This window comes from Pleurodeles waltl, chromosome 5, assembly GCF_031143425.1.
Source record: "Pleurodeles waltl isolate 20211129_DDA chromosome 5, aPleWal1.hap1.20221129, whole genome shotgun sequence".
NCBI lineage: Eukaryota > Metazoa > Chordata > Amphibia > Caudata > Salamandridae > Pleurodeles > Pleurodeles waltl.
Genome location: NC_090444.1, coordinates 330,056,928 through 330,071,702, shown reverse-complemented (window position 1 = coordinate 330,071,702; position 14,775 = coordinate 330,056,928).

Sequence of the window (14,775 nt, the reverse complement as noted above, 5' to 3'; positions counted from 1 at the left end):
GGTTATTTGCACATCTCTGAATTCCGGGGTGCCCATACTAGCATGTGAATTACAGGGCATTTCTCAAATAGACGTCTTTTTTACACACTCTCTTATATTTGGAAGGAAAAAATTTAGAGAAAGACAAGGGGCAATAAAACTTGTTTTGCTATTCTATGTTCCCCCAAGTCTCCCGATAAAAATGATACCTCACTTGTGTGGGTAGGCCTAGCGCCCGCGACAGGTAATGCCCCAAAACACAACGTGGACACATCCCATTTTTTGACAGAAAACAGAGGTGTTTTTTGCAAAGTGCCTACCTGTGGATTTTGGCCTCTAGCTCAGCCGGCACCTAGGGAAACCTACCAAACCTGTGCATTTTTTAAAACTAGAGACGTAGGGGAATCCAAGATGGGGTGACTTGTGGGGCTCTGACCAGGTTCTGTTACCCAGAATCCTTTGCAAACATCAAAATGTGGCTAAAAAAACTAATTTTACTCACATTTCGGTGACAGAAAGTTCTGGAATCTGAGAGGAGCCACAAATGTCCTTCTACCTAGCGTTCCCCCAAGTCTCCCGATAAAAATGGTACCTCACTTGTGCGGGTAGGCCTAGTGCCCATGAAAGGAAATGGCCCAAAACATAAAATGGACACATCACATTTTTTCACAGAAAACAGTGCCTACCTGTGGATTTTGGCTTCTAGCTCAGCCGGCACCTGGGGAAACCTAGCAAACCAGCACATTTCTGAAAACTAGACACCTAGGGGAATCCAAGATGGGGTGACTTGTGGGGCTCTGACCAGGTTCTGTTACCCAGAATCCTTTGCAATCCTCAAAATGTGGCTAAAAAAACACTTTTTCCTCACATTTCGGTGACAGAAAGTTCTGGAATCTGAGAGGAGACACAAATGTCCTTCCACCCAGCGTTCCCCCAAGTCTCCCGATAGGAATGGTACCTCACTTGTGCGGGTAGGCCTAGCGCCCACGAAAGGAAATGGCCCAAAACACAACATGGACACATCACATTTTTTCACAGAAAACAAAGGTGTTTTTTGCAAAGTGCCTACCTGTAGACTTTGGCCTCTAGCTCAGCCGGCACCTAGGGAAACCTACCAAACCTGTGCATTTTTGAAATCTAGAGACCTAGGGGAATCCAAGATGGGGTGACTTGTGGGCTCTGACCAGGTTCTGTTACCCAGAATCCTTTGCAAACCTCAAAATTTGGCTAAAAAAACTAATTTCCCTCACATTTTGGTGACAGAAAGATCTGGAATCAGAGAGGAGCCAAAAATGTCCTTCCACCCAGCGTTCCCCCAAGTCTTCCGATAAAAATTATACCTCACTTGTGTGGGTAGGCCTAGCGCCTGTGACAGGAAATGCCCCAAAACGCAACATGGACACATCACATTATTTTAAAGAAAACAGAGGTGTTTTTTGCAAAGTGCCTACCTGTAGACTTTGGCCTCTAGCTCAGCCGGCACCTAGGGAAACCTACCAAACCTGTGCATTTTTTAAATCTAGAGACCTAGGGGAATCCAAGATGGGGTGACTTGTGGGACTCTGACCAGGTTCTGTTAGACAGAATCCTTTGCAAACCTCAAAATTTGCCTGAAATAACACATTTTCCTCACATTTCGGTGACAGAAAGTTCTGAAATCTGAGAGGAGCCACAAATTTCTTACCACCCAGCGTTCCCCCAAGTCTCCCGATAGAAATGGTACCTCACTTGTGCGGGTAGGCCTAGCGCCCACGAAAGGAAATGGCCCAAAACACAACATGGACACAACACATTTTTTCACAGAAAACAGAGGTGTTTTTTGCAAAGTGCCTACCTGTGGATTTTGGCCTCTAGCTCAGCCAGCACCTAGGGAAACCTACCAAACCTGTGCATTTTTTAAAACTAGAGACGTAGGGGAATCCAAGATGGGGTGACTTGTGGGGCTCTGACCAGGTTCTGTTACCCAGAATCCTTTGCAAACCTCAAAATGTGGCTAAAAAAACCCTTTTTCCTCACATTTCGGTGACAGAAAGTTCTGGAATCTGAGAGGAGACACAAATGTCCTTCCACCCAGCGTTCCCCCAAGTCTCCCGATAGAAATGGTACCTCACTTGTGCGGGTAGGCCTAGCGCCCACGAAAGGAAATGGCTCAAAACACAACATGGACACATCACATTTTTTCACAGAAAACAGAGGTGTTTTTTGCAAAGTGCCTACCTGTGGATTTTGGCCTCTAGCTCAGCCGGCACCTAGGGAAACCTACCAAACCTGTGCATTTTTTAAAACTAGAGACCTAGGGGATTCAAAGATGGGGTGACTTGTGGGGCTCTGGCCAGGTTCTGTTACCCAGAATCCTTTGCAAACCTCAAAATTTGGCTAAAAAAACACATTTTCCTCACATTTCGGTGACAGAAAGTTCTGGAATCTGAGTGGAGCCAAAAATGTCCTTCCACCCAGCTTTCCCCCAAGTCTTCCGATAAAAATGATACCTCACTTGTGTGGGTAGGCATAGCGCCCGCGACAGGAAATGCCCCAAAACACAACGTGGACACATCCCATTTTTTGACAGAAAACAGAGGTGTTTTTTGCAAAGTGCCTACCTGTGGATTTTGGCCTCTAGCTCAGCCGGCACCTAGGGAAACCTACCAAACCTGTGCATTTTTTAAAACTAGAGACCTAGGGGAATCCAAGATGGGGTGACTTGTGGGGCTCTGACCAGGTTCTGTTACCCAGAATCCTTTGCAAACATCAAAATGTGGCTAAAAAAACAAATTTTACTCACATTTCGGTGACAGAAAGTTCTGGAATCTGAGAGGAGCCACAAATGTCCTTCTACCTAGCGTTCCCCCAAGTCTCCCGATAAAAATGGTACCTCACTTGTGCGGGTAGGCCTAGTGCCCATGAAAGGAAATGGCCCAAAACACAAAATGGACACATCACATTTTTTCACAGAAAACAGTGCCTACCTGTGGATTTTGGCTTCTAGCTCAGCCGGCACCTGGGGAAACCTAGCAAACCAGCACATTTCTGAAAACTAGACACCTAGGGGAATCCAAAATGGGATGACTTGTGGGGCTCTGACCAGGTTCTGTTACCCAGAATCCTTTGCAAACCTCAAAATGTGGCTAAAAAAACACTTTTTCCTCACATTTCGGTGACAGAAAGTTCTGGAATCTGAGAGGAGACACAAATGTCCTTCCACCTAGCGTTCCCCCAAGTCTCCCGATAGAAATGGTACCTCACTTGTGCGGGTAGGCCTAGCGCCCACGAAAGGAAATGGCTCAAAACACAACATGGACACATCACATTTTTTCACAGAAAACAGAGGTGTTTTTTGCAAAGTGCCTACCTGTGGATTTTGGCCTCTAGCTCAGCCGGCACCTAGGGAAACCTACCAAACCTGTGCATTTTTGAAAACTAGAGACCTAGGGGATTCAAAGATGGGGTGACTTGTGGGGCTCTGGCCAGGTTCTGTTACCCAGAATCCTTTGCAAACCTCAAAATTTGGCTAAAAAAACACATTTTCCTCACATTTCGGTGACAGAAAGTTCTGGAATCTGAGTGGAGCCAAAAATGTCCTTCCACCCAGCTTTCCCCCAAGTCTTCCGATAAAAATGATACCTCACTTGTGTGGGTAGGCATAGCGCCCGCGACAGGAAATGCCCCAAAACACAACGTGGACACATCCCATTTTTTGACAGAAAACAGAGGTGTTTTTTGCCAAGTGCATACCTGTAGATTCTGGCCCCCAGCTCAGTCGGCACCTAGGGAAACCTACCAAACCTGTGTATTTTTGAAAACTAGAGACCTAGGGGAATCTGAGATGGGGTGACTTGTGGGGCTCTGACCAGGTTCTGTTACCCAGAATCCTTTGCAAACCTCAAAATGTGGCTAAAAAAACATATTTTACTCATATTTCGGTGACAGAAAGTTCTGGAATCTGAGAGGAGCCACAAATGTCCTTCCACCTAGCGTTCCCCCAAGTCTCCCGATAAAAATGGTACCTCACTTGTGAGGGTATGCCTAGCGCCCATGAAAGGAAATGGCCCAAAACACAACATGGACACATCACATTTTTTCACAGAAAACAGTGCCTACCTGTGGATTTTGGCCTCTAGCTCAGCCGGCACCTGGGGAAACCTAGCAAACCAGCACATTTCTGAAAACTAGACACCTAGGGGAATCCAAGATGGGGTGACTTGTGGGGCTCTGACCAGGTTCTGTTACCCAGAATCCTTTGCAATCCTCAAAATGTGGCTAAAAAAACACTTTTTCCTCACATTTCGGTGACAGAAAGTTCTGGAATCTGAGAGGAGACACAAATGTCCTTCCACCCAGCGTTCCCCCAAGTCTCCCGATAGGAATGGTACCTCACTTGTGCGGGTAGGCCTAGCGCCCACGAAAGGAAATGGCCCAAAACACAACATGGACACATCACATTTTTTCACAGAAAACAAAGGTGTTTTTTGCAAAGTGCCTACCTGTGGATTTTGGCCTCTAGCTCAGCCGGCACCTATGGAAACCTACCAAACCTGTGCATTTTTGAAAACTACAGACCTAGGGGAATCAAAGATGGGGTGACTTGTGGGGCTCTGGCCAGGTTCTGTTACCCAGAATCCTTTGCAAACCTCAAAATTTGGCTAAAAAAACACATTTTCCTCACATTTCGGTGACAGAAAGTTCTGGAATCTGAGTGGAGCCAAAAATGTCCTTCCACCCAGCGTTCCCCCAAGTCTTCCGATAAAAATGATACCTCACTTGTGTGGGTAGGCCTAGCGCCCGCGATAGGAAATGCCCCAAAACACAACGTGGAAACATCCAATTTTTTTACAGAAAACAGAGGTGTTTTTTGCCAAGTGCATACCTGTAGATTTTGGCCTCTAGCTCAGCCGGCACCTAGGGAAACCTACCAAACCTGTGCATTTTTTAAAACTAGAGACCTAGGGGAATCCAAGATGGGGTGACTTGTGGGGCTCTGACCAGGTTCTGTTAGACAGAATCCTTTGCAAACCTCAAAATTTGGCTGAAAAAACACTTTTCCCTCTCATTTCGGTGACAGAAAGTTCTGGAATCTGAGAGGAGCCACAAATTTCTTACCACCCAGCATTCCCCCAAGTCTTCCGATAAAAATGATACCTCACTTGTGTGGGTAGGCCTAGCGCCCGCTACAAGAAATGCCCCAAAACGCAACGTTGACACATCACATTTTTTTAAAGAAAACAGAGGTGTTTTTTGCAAAGTGCCTACCTGTAGATTTTGGCCTCTAGCTCAGCCGGCACCTAGGGAAACCTACCAAACCTGTGCATTTTTTAAAACTAGAGACCTAGGGGAATCCAAGATGGGGTGACTTGTGGGGCTCTGACCAGGTTCTGGCTTTTGAAACGCTTGGAGAGACTTCAAAGGGAAGGAAATACATTTCCTTCCCTTTGAAGCCTCTCCGGGCCTCCGCCATGTGATTGAAAGAGAAATGCAAAGCATTTCTCTTTCGATCGCGATGGAGGAGTCTCTGTGATTGTCAGCGTGCGCTCGTGCGCTGACGTCACAGGGGGGGTAGGGGTGGTTGGGGTGGAAGGGGAAGGGTTTCCCCTTCCATCCCTGATTTGGGATTACGTCCTGGGCAGAGAACCGGTTAAGGACATTGGAATTTGATGTGATTATGATTAGTAGAGACGCAGGGCCAATTTTATTTGTTTACCCACACATGCCTCACATCAACACCGCTGACTGTCTTGCACAATATAATTAAGGCAGAATAACACCGGATTAAAAAAACTGATTTTTTTTTTCTTTTAAACACTTTGAGTGGCAATATAAAAGTTAATCACCTCTCATTTATGATTAATGCATTATACACTTTGGAGTACAAGTTTTTGTGCCAAATTAATGGAGGCATGCTAGCCAGTGCTTCAGGTACTTTGCTACTGTCTGCAGCTGTAGTTGATCATTTCAATGGCCCTGCTCTTCTCTAAAAGCCTTTCATAGAATAGAGGCGTGTCACTGATAAGCAAATTTGCCATGTGTCTAAAATCGGGCTTACTCAGTCACTGTAATTGATGAAATCTAAAGGGAAAAATCTGAATGAGCATAAAATAAATCTGTTATGGGAAAACATGAAACATAATTTGCAAACACTTGATATGGCCATAAAAATGTGGCACATACCTAGAATGGATTTTTAAAACATTTTGGTAGGCTGGGACAGAAGAACTTAGGGAAGAATAAAGGAGTGGAGTACTAAGAGGTGACTGAGTGGGTAAAGGGAAGCACACTGTGTGTGTTCCGTTTGAAATGCCACATTGAATGAAGTGGACGCATATTGCACAGCCTACACTGCAGTAACAAATTGACCCACACAGCACATCTTTAAGTATGGGTGGTGAAATACCATGGGCAGGGATGGGGGTTCATAAATGATGATGGTTTGGATACATACCTGCCTCACTTAACAAATACAGTGAGTCAAGGGATGAGAATAAAATTAAAATACCCCCTACTTTGAACCATAACTATGATAACCAAAAAACAAAGTAAACAAAGTAGGTGAGCAGCATGCCCCTCTCCATAAGAGCCCCCTTGTTTATTCTTCCAAACAAGTATTCAATCATCTCATCATTCTTCCTACGCTATTTACCCATAGCCACCATGATTTAAGCTTTACTTTCTCTCATCCAGTCTTTCACCAACATTTCAAATCCATTATCAATCCATTCAGTATCCTTCCTTTCTTTCAATCCTTTCACCCATCCATCTTTTTACCCAATTCTCATCATTGCATTCTTTCCTTTCACTCATGTCACCCATCCTTTCTTTTACCCTTCAGTTCTTTCCCATTTCCATCAAGCCATCATTTTTAGCATACATTATATGAGCTTTTAGATGATTTTCAAATAGTAGAGGCCATAACTCAACCACAGCTGTAACTGGTAAAGGGGGGTGTTCACAATAATGAGTCGTGACGACACCCTTTGAGCTAGTGAGTATAATAGTATTCCTCAATAAGCAAGCAATGTGTCTTACCACCGCTCGTACCTGCCACCACTTCTACCCCTCCAACCAAATCTCCTCCTACGGTGGCACTTGAGCTGGTGGCACTCTGTGTGGCTAGAAAAAAAATGATACATTTTTTAACTGCCAGATACACCTCCCCTAATTTTGTAAATAAAAAAATACAACCACAACACATCACTACAGTTCGGTTAGCACTGCCGTATCTTCTACCAAACATATCACTCAGAGCAGGTTGTTGGTTCACAATGTTAGAAAAGTCACATAGTGAAGTCAACCAAACACTTTTCGTAATGCGAGGGCGGAGATATAGCCTATGATGATGATGACTGAATCATTGAAGCACAGTGAAAGGGTAGAATAATAATGGTGAACGAAAGACATAGGGGGTCATTCTGACCCAACAACCACTGAAGCACCGCCAACAGGCTGGCGGTGCTTCCTGGGCCATTCTGACCGCGGCGGTAAAGCCGCGGTCAGAAAAGGGGAACCGGCGGTTTCCCGCCGGTTTTCCCCTGGCCTAGGGAATCCTCCATGGCGGCGCTGCTTGCAGCGCTGCCATGGGGATTCCGACCCCCTTCCCGCCATCCTGTTCCTGGCGGTTTTTACCTCCAGGAACAGGATGGCGGGAACGGGTGTCGTGGGGCCCCTGGGGGCCCCTGCACTGCCCATGCCACTGGCATGGGCAGTGCAGGGGCCCCCTAACAGGGCCCCATAATGATTTTCAGTGTCTGCTTTGCAGACACTGAAAATCGCGACGGGTGCCACTGCACCCGTCGCACCCCAGCAACTCCGCCGGCTCCATTCGGAGCCGGCTTCATCGTTGCTGGGTCTTTCCCGCTGGGCCGGCGGGCGGCCTTTTGGCGGTCGCCCGCCGGCCCAGCGGGAAAGCCAGAATGGCCGCCGCGGTCTTTTGACCGCAGTGCGGTCATTCGGCGGTTCCCGCCAGGCGGGCGGCTACCGCCGGCCGCCGCGGTTGGAATGACCGCCATAATGTGTTGGTTGGCAAATGCATTAGGACCTCATACTTTCCAACCATACTGCACTATCATGGGAACTGCAGGCATACTGTATAAATAAACTACACAACACATCATTGGTGGTTGGTCCATGACCCTGGCCACTCTTGTTAACTGTTAGAGCATGAGCAAGAGCAAGAAAGCATTCTCAACAAACATACCTGGTGAATATTATTACAATACTAGCTTACTTGAGCCTGCAATCTTCACAGTGGACAGTAGAGTACCAAAGACCTGTTCTTAGTTTTACAGTGCCTCAAGATATAGATGGGAGAGGGAAAGATTACCAACAATGCAGAAGAAATCTACAGTCCAGTAGAGACCGGAAAATGTCAGCTACCAAAAAAAAAAAACGAAATAAGAAAAAAGATAATGCAGGAAATTGAATATTGGAGTTTGAAAAAAAGGAGACAGTAAATAATGGTAAAATTAAAAGTAGGATAATAGTGGGTAGAAATAAAAGTTATGGAAATACTGAAAATAAATAATAGGACTTACTGGGGTGAGAAGAGCCCTCAGCAGTGGCACTGATGTTCGGCTCCTCCTCCCCAGCTCTTTTCAGACCCACCTCAGCTCTGCCGCTCTTCTTGCCCTTGGGTGCTGATGTAAGAAACAAAGAAGATAGATTAAAGGTACAGTTAATCTCTGCAACTTTATTATAATAGGCAAGTGCAGTAACATTGTACTTATCTAATTGAGAGTGCCTATGGCACTAGTATCAACTATCATTGATTTGGCTATACTAATCCTAAAATCCCTATTCTAAATTTCCTTAACAAATACTACATTTGGAACTAATGCATTGCAGAGAATGATCCTTGATTCAATTCTCATTTCTCAATCCCCTTGATGGACCAACTCAGTCTCCATTTTTTGCAATGCAGAGGTGCATACTAGTCCTACACATCACTGTGACGGTGCTGGGGACTCTACGAAGAACCTAAGGAAAGTCACAGAAAACACTAACTCACTTAAATCTGCCCCAAAAAGTAATGAAAAAAACACGAAGAAAAGAAAAAAACATAAAATACACAGACACAAAAACACACACTAATACAATAAATAACAATGAGAGGTAGATTAATCAGGAGGGTGTAGAACTGAAAAGATTAGGAAGGGATTTGAAAAGGCCCAGCAACATAAACAGAGTAAGACACCTAGCTGGCGGTGCTCATGCTGCTGGTGCTCTTTGCGTGCAAGGACATACTTCATGATACATTTGATATAGAATGCAAAACAAACAGGTGTGACGGGGAACTCCACCAGCCCGCAATACTCTGCATAATGCAGAGTTTTTTAACTACTTCGCGGAGTCGACTTCACGAACTCCTCTCAGGCCTAGCAATAAAGCCACAATCACACATAAAGTCCGGTCAAGGTCTCAATAAATTAACCTTTGCTCAAATCTTGGTAGCGTAGCTCACAAGCAGTCAGGCGTAACTTAGGAGACAGGTGTGTTAAGCATTTAATATCAGCAAAACAGTTAATAAGTATGACAGAACACCCCAAAAAACTCTGCCCAATTTATAAAGATAGTAAATATTTGTGTGATTAAAATGACACCTAAACTATCACAATCCATTGTAAGGGACAAGAGATATGGTTTTTTAAAGATTAAAAATAAAACTAGCATTTAGTAGCAAATAGCTCTCAAAAGGGTAAAAAAAAAAAGGTCACTCTGTGCCAGGACAAAATCAAGGGTTACAGTTGCCTGCTCTGTAACACTTTTACACTTACGTCCAGAAGTGTTTCTTGATGCAGCAATGTGGTCCACTGCAACACCCAAGTGGGCAGAAGCTATGGTCTGCCTCTTAGGGTCTGAGCTTGCAACTCCTGCAATGCACTTGGTCATTCCAAGTAAAATGCAGGAGAAGCTTGTTAGCTGGATCTATCCTTGTTGATGGTGCAGGTAGCTCTTTCAGTACCTTTCTGCCTGTTAAGGAGGGAATCCACTCCTTATCCTTTAAGGCAGGAAAAGTCATTTTCTTGTGAAGCCTTGTGGGTGCAGTCCTTATGAGTGAAGTATTCTCCTGTGCAGTCCAAGGATCCAGCAGGGCAATCCTTCTTCTTCAGAATTTTATTTTGGGGCTTGAGGGTCCATAACACCAGCTAGGGGTCAGAAAGCTCTGATTTGCTACTTGGAGTCTTATTACTTCACACCCACAATGCACCTGGTTAAATCCTTAAAAATTCAACTGGATGCTGGTCAGTTGGACTCTTCTTTCAGGAGCTGAAGCAGGTAACACCTTGTAGCTCCTCTTTACTGTTTCTTTCAGGGAGCTTACTCCTTAAACTTAAAAATGAGGCACAGTCCTCTATTGTGAAGCCCAGAGTGTGCAGGCTGAGCAGTCCTTCTAAGTACAGTTCTCTTGTGGTATAACCAGGGGTTCAGCAGGTTATTCCTTTGTCTATTGTTGTTTCCAGGCAGGGATATAAATTGCTTGGTAGCTCCACATATTTATCTATGCCTCTGGGTTAGCAAGCAGCGGGCCACCCCTGACACGGGGAGTGCAGGGTACCACCCTCAGGTATGACAATATCCTCCAAAGTGTGGCATATTAATGGTCCAGAAAGCACGGTTCCATAAAAATCCAAAATGGAGAAAATCTCTCCAGGAGTTTCAGGTTTTGTTAGCCAACCCACAGGTATGGCTCACTTTCCCCTAAACCCCCCTTCCAGCCCCTCTCCTAATCTAAATACAGGGGCTCCCATCTGGCTGGTGGCACAGGAAATGGGGGAGTTTGGGTTTCTGTCCCAACTTTATTTCACTCCTTTGAAGACCAGTTTGGACACCCATCCCCATTCCTGCTCCGGCATCTTTTGCTGCTGTTTTCCTCCCAGCAGATGTTTATATTTTCTCAATCCAGGCCACCTTACATCTCCTTAAGGTAGCTTGGCTCAGCTTGTCAAAGGCTGACTAATTATGAATGGTTACTACAGGGGTGATTTTAGATACCTTTAGGAAAGAGTTCACAACTTTTTACCTGTAATAGTTATAATGAGCCAGATTCACAAAAGTAAACTTATGCTTTTGCTCCAAGTTTAGACCAAAAGTCTAAGTTTATGACTTTTTTGGTATTCACAAAGGTAAGGTACCAGTAGTATCTTTATGTCCGCTCCAGGGGTGGATCATCCACTCTCAGACCGGATCATCTGGACCATAGCGTAATCAGTGTAATCACATGCATCTGCATATTATCAAACCCACCTGTAACCCAGATCCCAAATTCAGATAAAAGCAGCACATAGGCAAGACTCTGGTTTCCCAAGAACCCTATTGTGCCTGCCTGTGCTGCATATCCTGAAGCCAATCTGCCCACTAGGAGGGACAAAACTACATAGAGGAGGAAATCACCATGATCCTGAAATGTATTGTGAGGAACTACAAGAGACTGCAAGGTCTCTGACACTACAGCAGCAGTTATTCGCAGAAGGTAGCTGCTGGCCACAGCCATCATTGCATTGGGGGAAGACATCCAAACCGTGCATGACATGAAAAAGTGGTAGGATCAGAAGTACACCAGGATAGAGGTGGCCATCGCTCTCCCAGGTGTACAAATTGGAGCCTGCCTCTGGCTCACCCCCTTGGAAGGGATGTCCTCTCCACCATAGACCCCAGCTGCTCCATGGGCTGCCTGTGACTGATGACTGCATTGTAGTGCCAGGTAATTTGCAATGTAACTAACAATGACACCAACTGACTTATGTTTGTTATACTCATAAAAGGTGGCCATGAATGGTGTCCCAAATAAGTGCTATCTGCATGGTGATTCAGAAGTGTCTCAGCTAGTCCATCACACTACAAGTACCAGAATCCTTTGTGATGGAAACAGAAATGTACAATACCTCAGTCCCAAACAATGAGCCATCACTGCTGCCACATACACTTCACACTGGTATATGGCAACTGAAAAGGTCCCTCATACATTTACCACTTCTGTTGGCATATAGATGACAATGTATAGTCATATCACAGGCTCAAATATCTTGGACATGTCTGTTGATCTTTCTGTTCTATTGCCACATACAGCCAGGGAACAGTCACACACTGGAGCACAGGTTCCCGCACCATCAGGGAGGCAATGTAGTGGAGTACAACAACCCATATCATCAGCACAAACTGGTACATAAATATGGCTAGGGGAGGGCATTCTCCCATACACTGTTACCGGTCAATTCATAGTTAATGTACGTGGATTACATGAACTGTGTCAAACCTTTGAAGTGAACTATGTATGCCTGTGTACCATGTGTTAACTACTATGTTAACAGAACACACACATACCATTGTAGGCACTGTGAAATTGTACAGAAAGGTACAGCCTGCAGTGACCTCTGCAACATGTATGCGTGTGACTGCTGGTCAGGCACCACACACTGGGCGGATGTCGGACACATGGAAATTGTTTCACAGAAAGCTTGTGCTCTTAAACTGTGTTGTAAATGTCAGCAGTATGTGATGTATGTCTAATGTTACCGTTGTCACTCATACCCATATGCTCATATATAGCTCATAACAGTATACCACACACCAACCTGACATGTTGGCCAACAATATGTTTTTGCGAGGGTCAGTGCTGGAGGTCTACATGTGACAAGTTGTAATGACTCACCTCACAGAGTGTAATTTATTTGTGACTTCCCAGGTATAAATGGCTCTGTCTCTCTGGGGAACTACCACAAGTGTTCCCATTGTTCATGGAATGTAATTCAAGTGGAGAGTGAGGCAACATAATGATTAGTCCACCCTTGACACACTTCACTCAGGCCACTTCAAACCATGCACAGTGCCCTGTTGTGGCCTCATAGACATGATTTACTGGTGTGTGCAGCTGGAGTTGCACGGAGAGTGATCCTCCAGGGTCTTTAGGGGCTCATTAAGTTGTCCCCACGTCCATCATGGAGAGGTGGAGTCACACCCTGTGCCTAATTTCCTAACATGGATACTTGCTGACAAGATGCCAGGAAACAACTGTTAAAGCCATGTGGTTTGTGATGGGTGTAATGATACCAGCAGGCTTGCATTTTGGGAGTGTGGTAGTGGTTGGTACGTTGGGTGTAGAGGAGGGGAAGCCTAGACAATGAGTGGTTGAACAGCGCATCGTGAAAACAGTAAAGCTGAGGAACAGCCCAGCTTTTCCACTTGACGAAGTTGTGGGTTTCTTAATTAATCTTCCTTTGCCCTCAATATCACAAATGAGTGAACCTCTGAATTTAGGACCACAGGATGTGTGCTGAACATAACCGCATACAGTGTCAGGTAAAATAGAACATGAAGTTGCTCATGCATATTTGAAACGCAAGCTAAAGGGAAAGTGCACAGTAGAGATGGATGCCCTCACAGTCCAAAATTAGCAATGTTGTCCTGTTGGGGGAATTGAATAAATGTTAACCTTACATTGGTTGATAGTTGTGTATATCAAACATGTACCTGTCAAAGTACTGACAAATTCTGATGTGCAAAGATTGCTCAGCTCTGGATGTTCTGGAAGACTCCTTTACAAATTAGCATATACCACATCATATTTAGGATGCATGTTGCTAATGAAGATGTAGGTGTGTACAGAGGTAATCAGTGCAGGTAACCTAAGTCATTCCTGTCATATAGCTCTCAGTGATGTCCAATTACATGATTGGCTATAAGTGAGAAAACTGGTTGGTCTGGAGCTGTGTGTAACTTGTAGATCACTGGTCCATATCTCTTACATGTACATGTCGAGTCATTCTTTGCTATCAGTAATGGATGCGTATGTTATGTTACAGCTGCTGCCAGGAATACATCAGTGATAAGGATGACACCATCCAGAGCTTTTAGGAGACATCCTGGCTACAGCAGTAAAACAACTGCCACCCGTCCATCAGGTAAGGGTGCCATATGGTGTGGTAATCAATTGATACCCTACCATTGAACAAGAACCACTTCTTTTTGGAAGTGGATGAGCAGATAGATTTGTTGATCTCTCCTGTAAATGATGTGCAAAATGTATCCTAAAAGATTAGTGATGCTTATGTCAGGTGTGCATAATCAAATTTAATACACAGAGAAAAGTGACCATGATGTCACCTCTCTCCAAAGCTGTTGGATCACAGGCCAGTTCTTCTGCTACACACTCAAGGAGCCCAATCCAGCAGCTGACATCAAGGAGGATCTCAGTACCACACAGACCTGTGGTTCGAACTGGTGAGTTTGCTTAGGCCTTTCACATCTGCATTAAATACCTCAATGCCACAGTGTGAGCTATCACGTAGAGGGGCACAGAAACCCGGTCATATGTGGATCATCCATTGAATGACACAATCTAGGGAGGTCTCATACATGCTGAGCTTTGATCCCCAGAGTCAAAGAGGCCTTAAGTGACATTTGGCATGCTAGTCCATGACATGTGCACAAGATAACATGTACAGACAATCTTTTGACTCCTGGGGACAGCGGTTGTATTCAGACATCATGTATGAGTCGCAAAGTAGTCTCAGGATGGCATGTGCGGACAGAGTGTTAAATGTCCACCAATCATTAGGGACAACAGACTGCAAACCACATGAAGGTCATGACACAACATTTTGCTCAGGTGGAAAAAGTGTCAACTAGCTTTTCATGCACCTGCATACCCTGGCCTCAGTTTTTTACAATAGCCCGGTTGCCGAGATTCAGAATTAGCTGAGGGTTTAGAGGTATATGTAATCCATGATGTAATACTATGTTGTGCAAAATACCACAGGCTATTATAATCTTGCATACAACTTGAGGGGAGTAGAGCAGTACCCCCCTCCC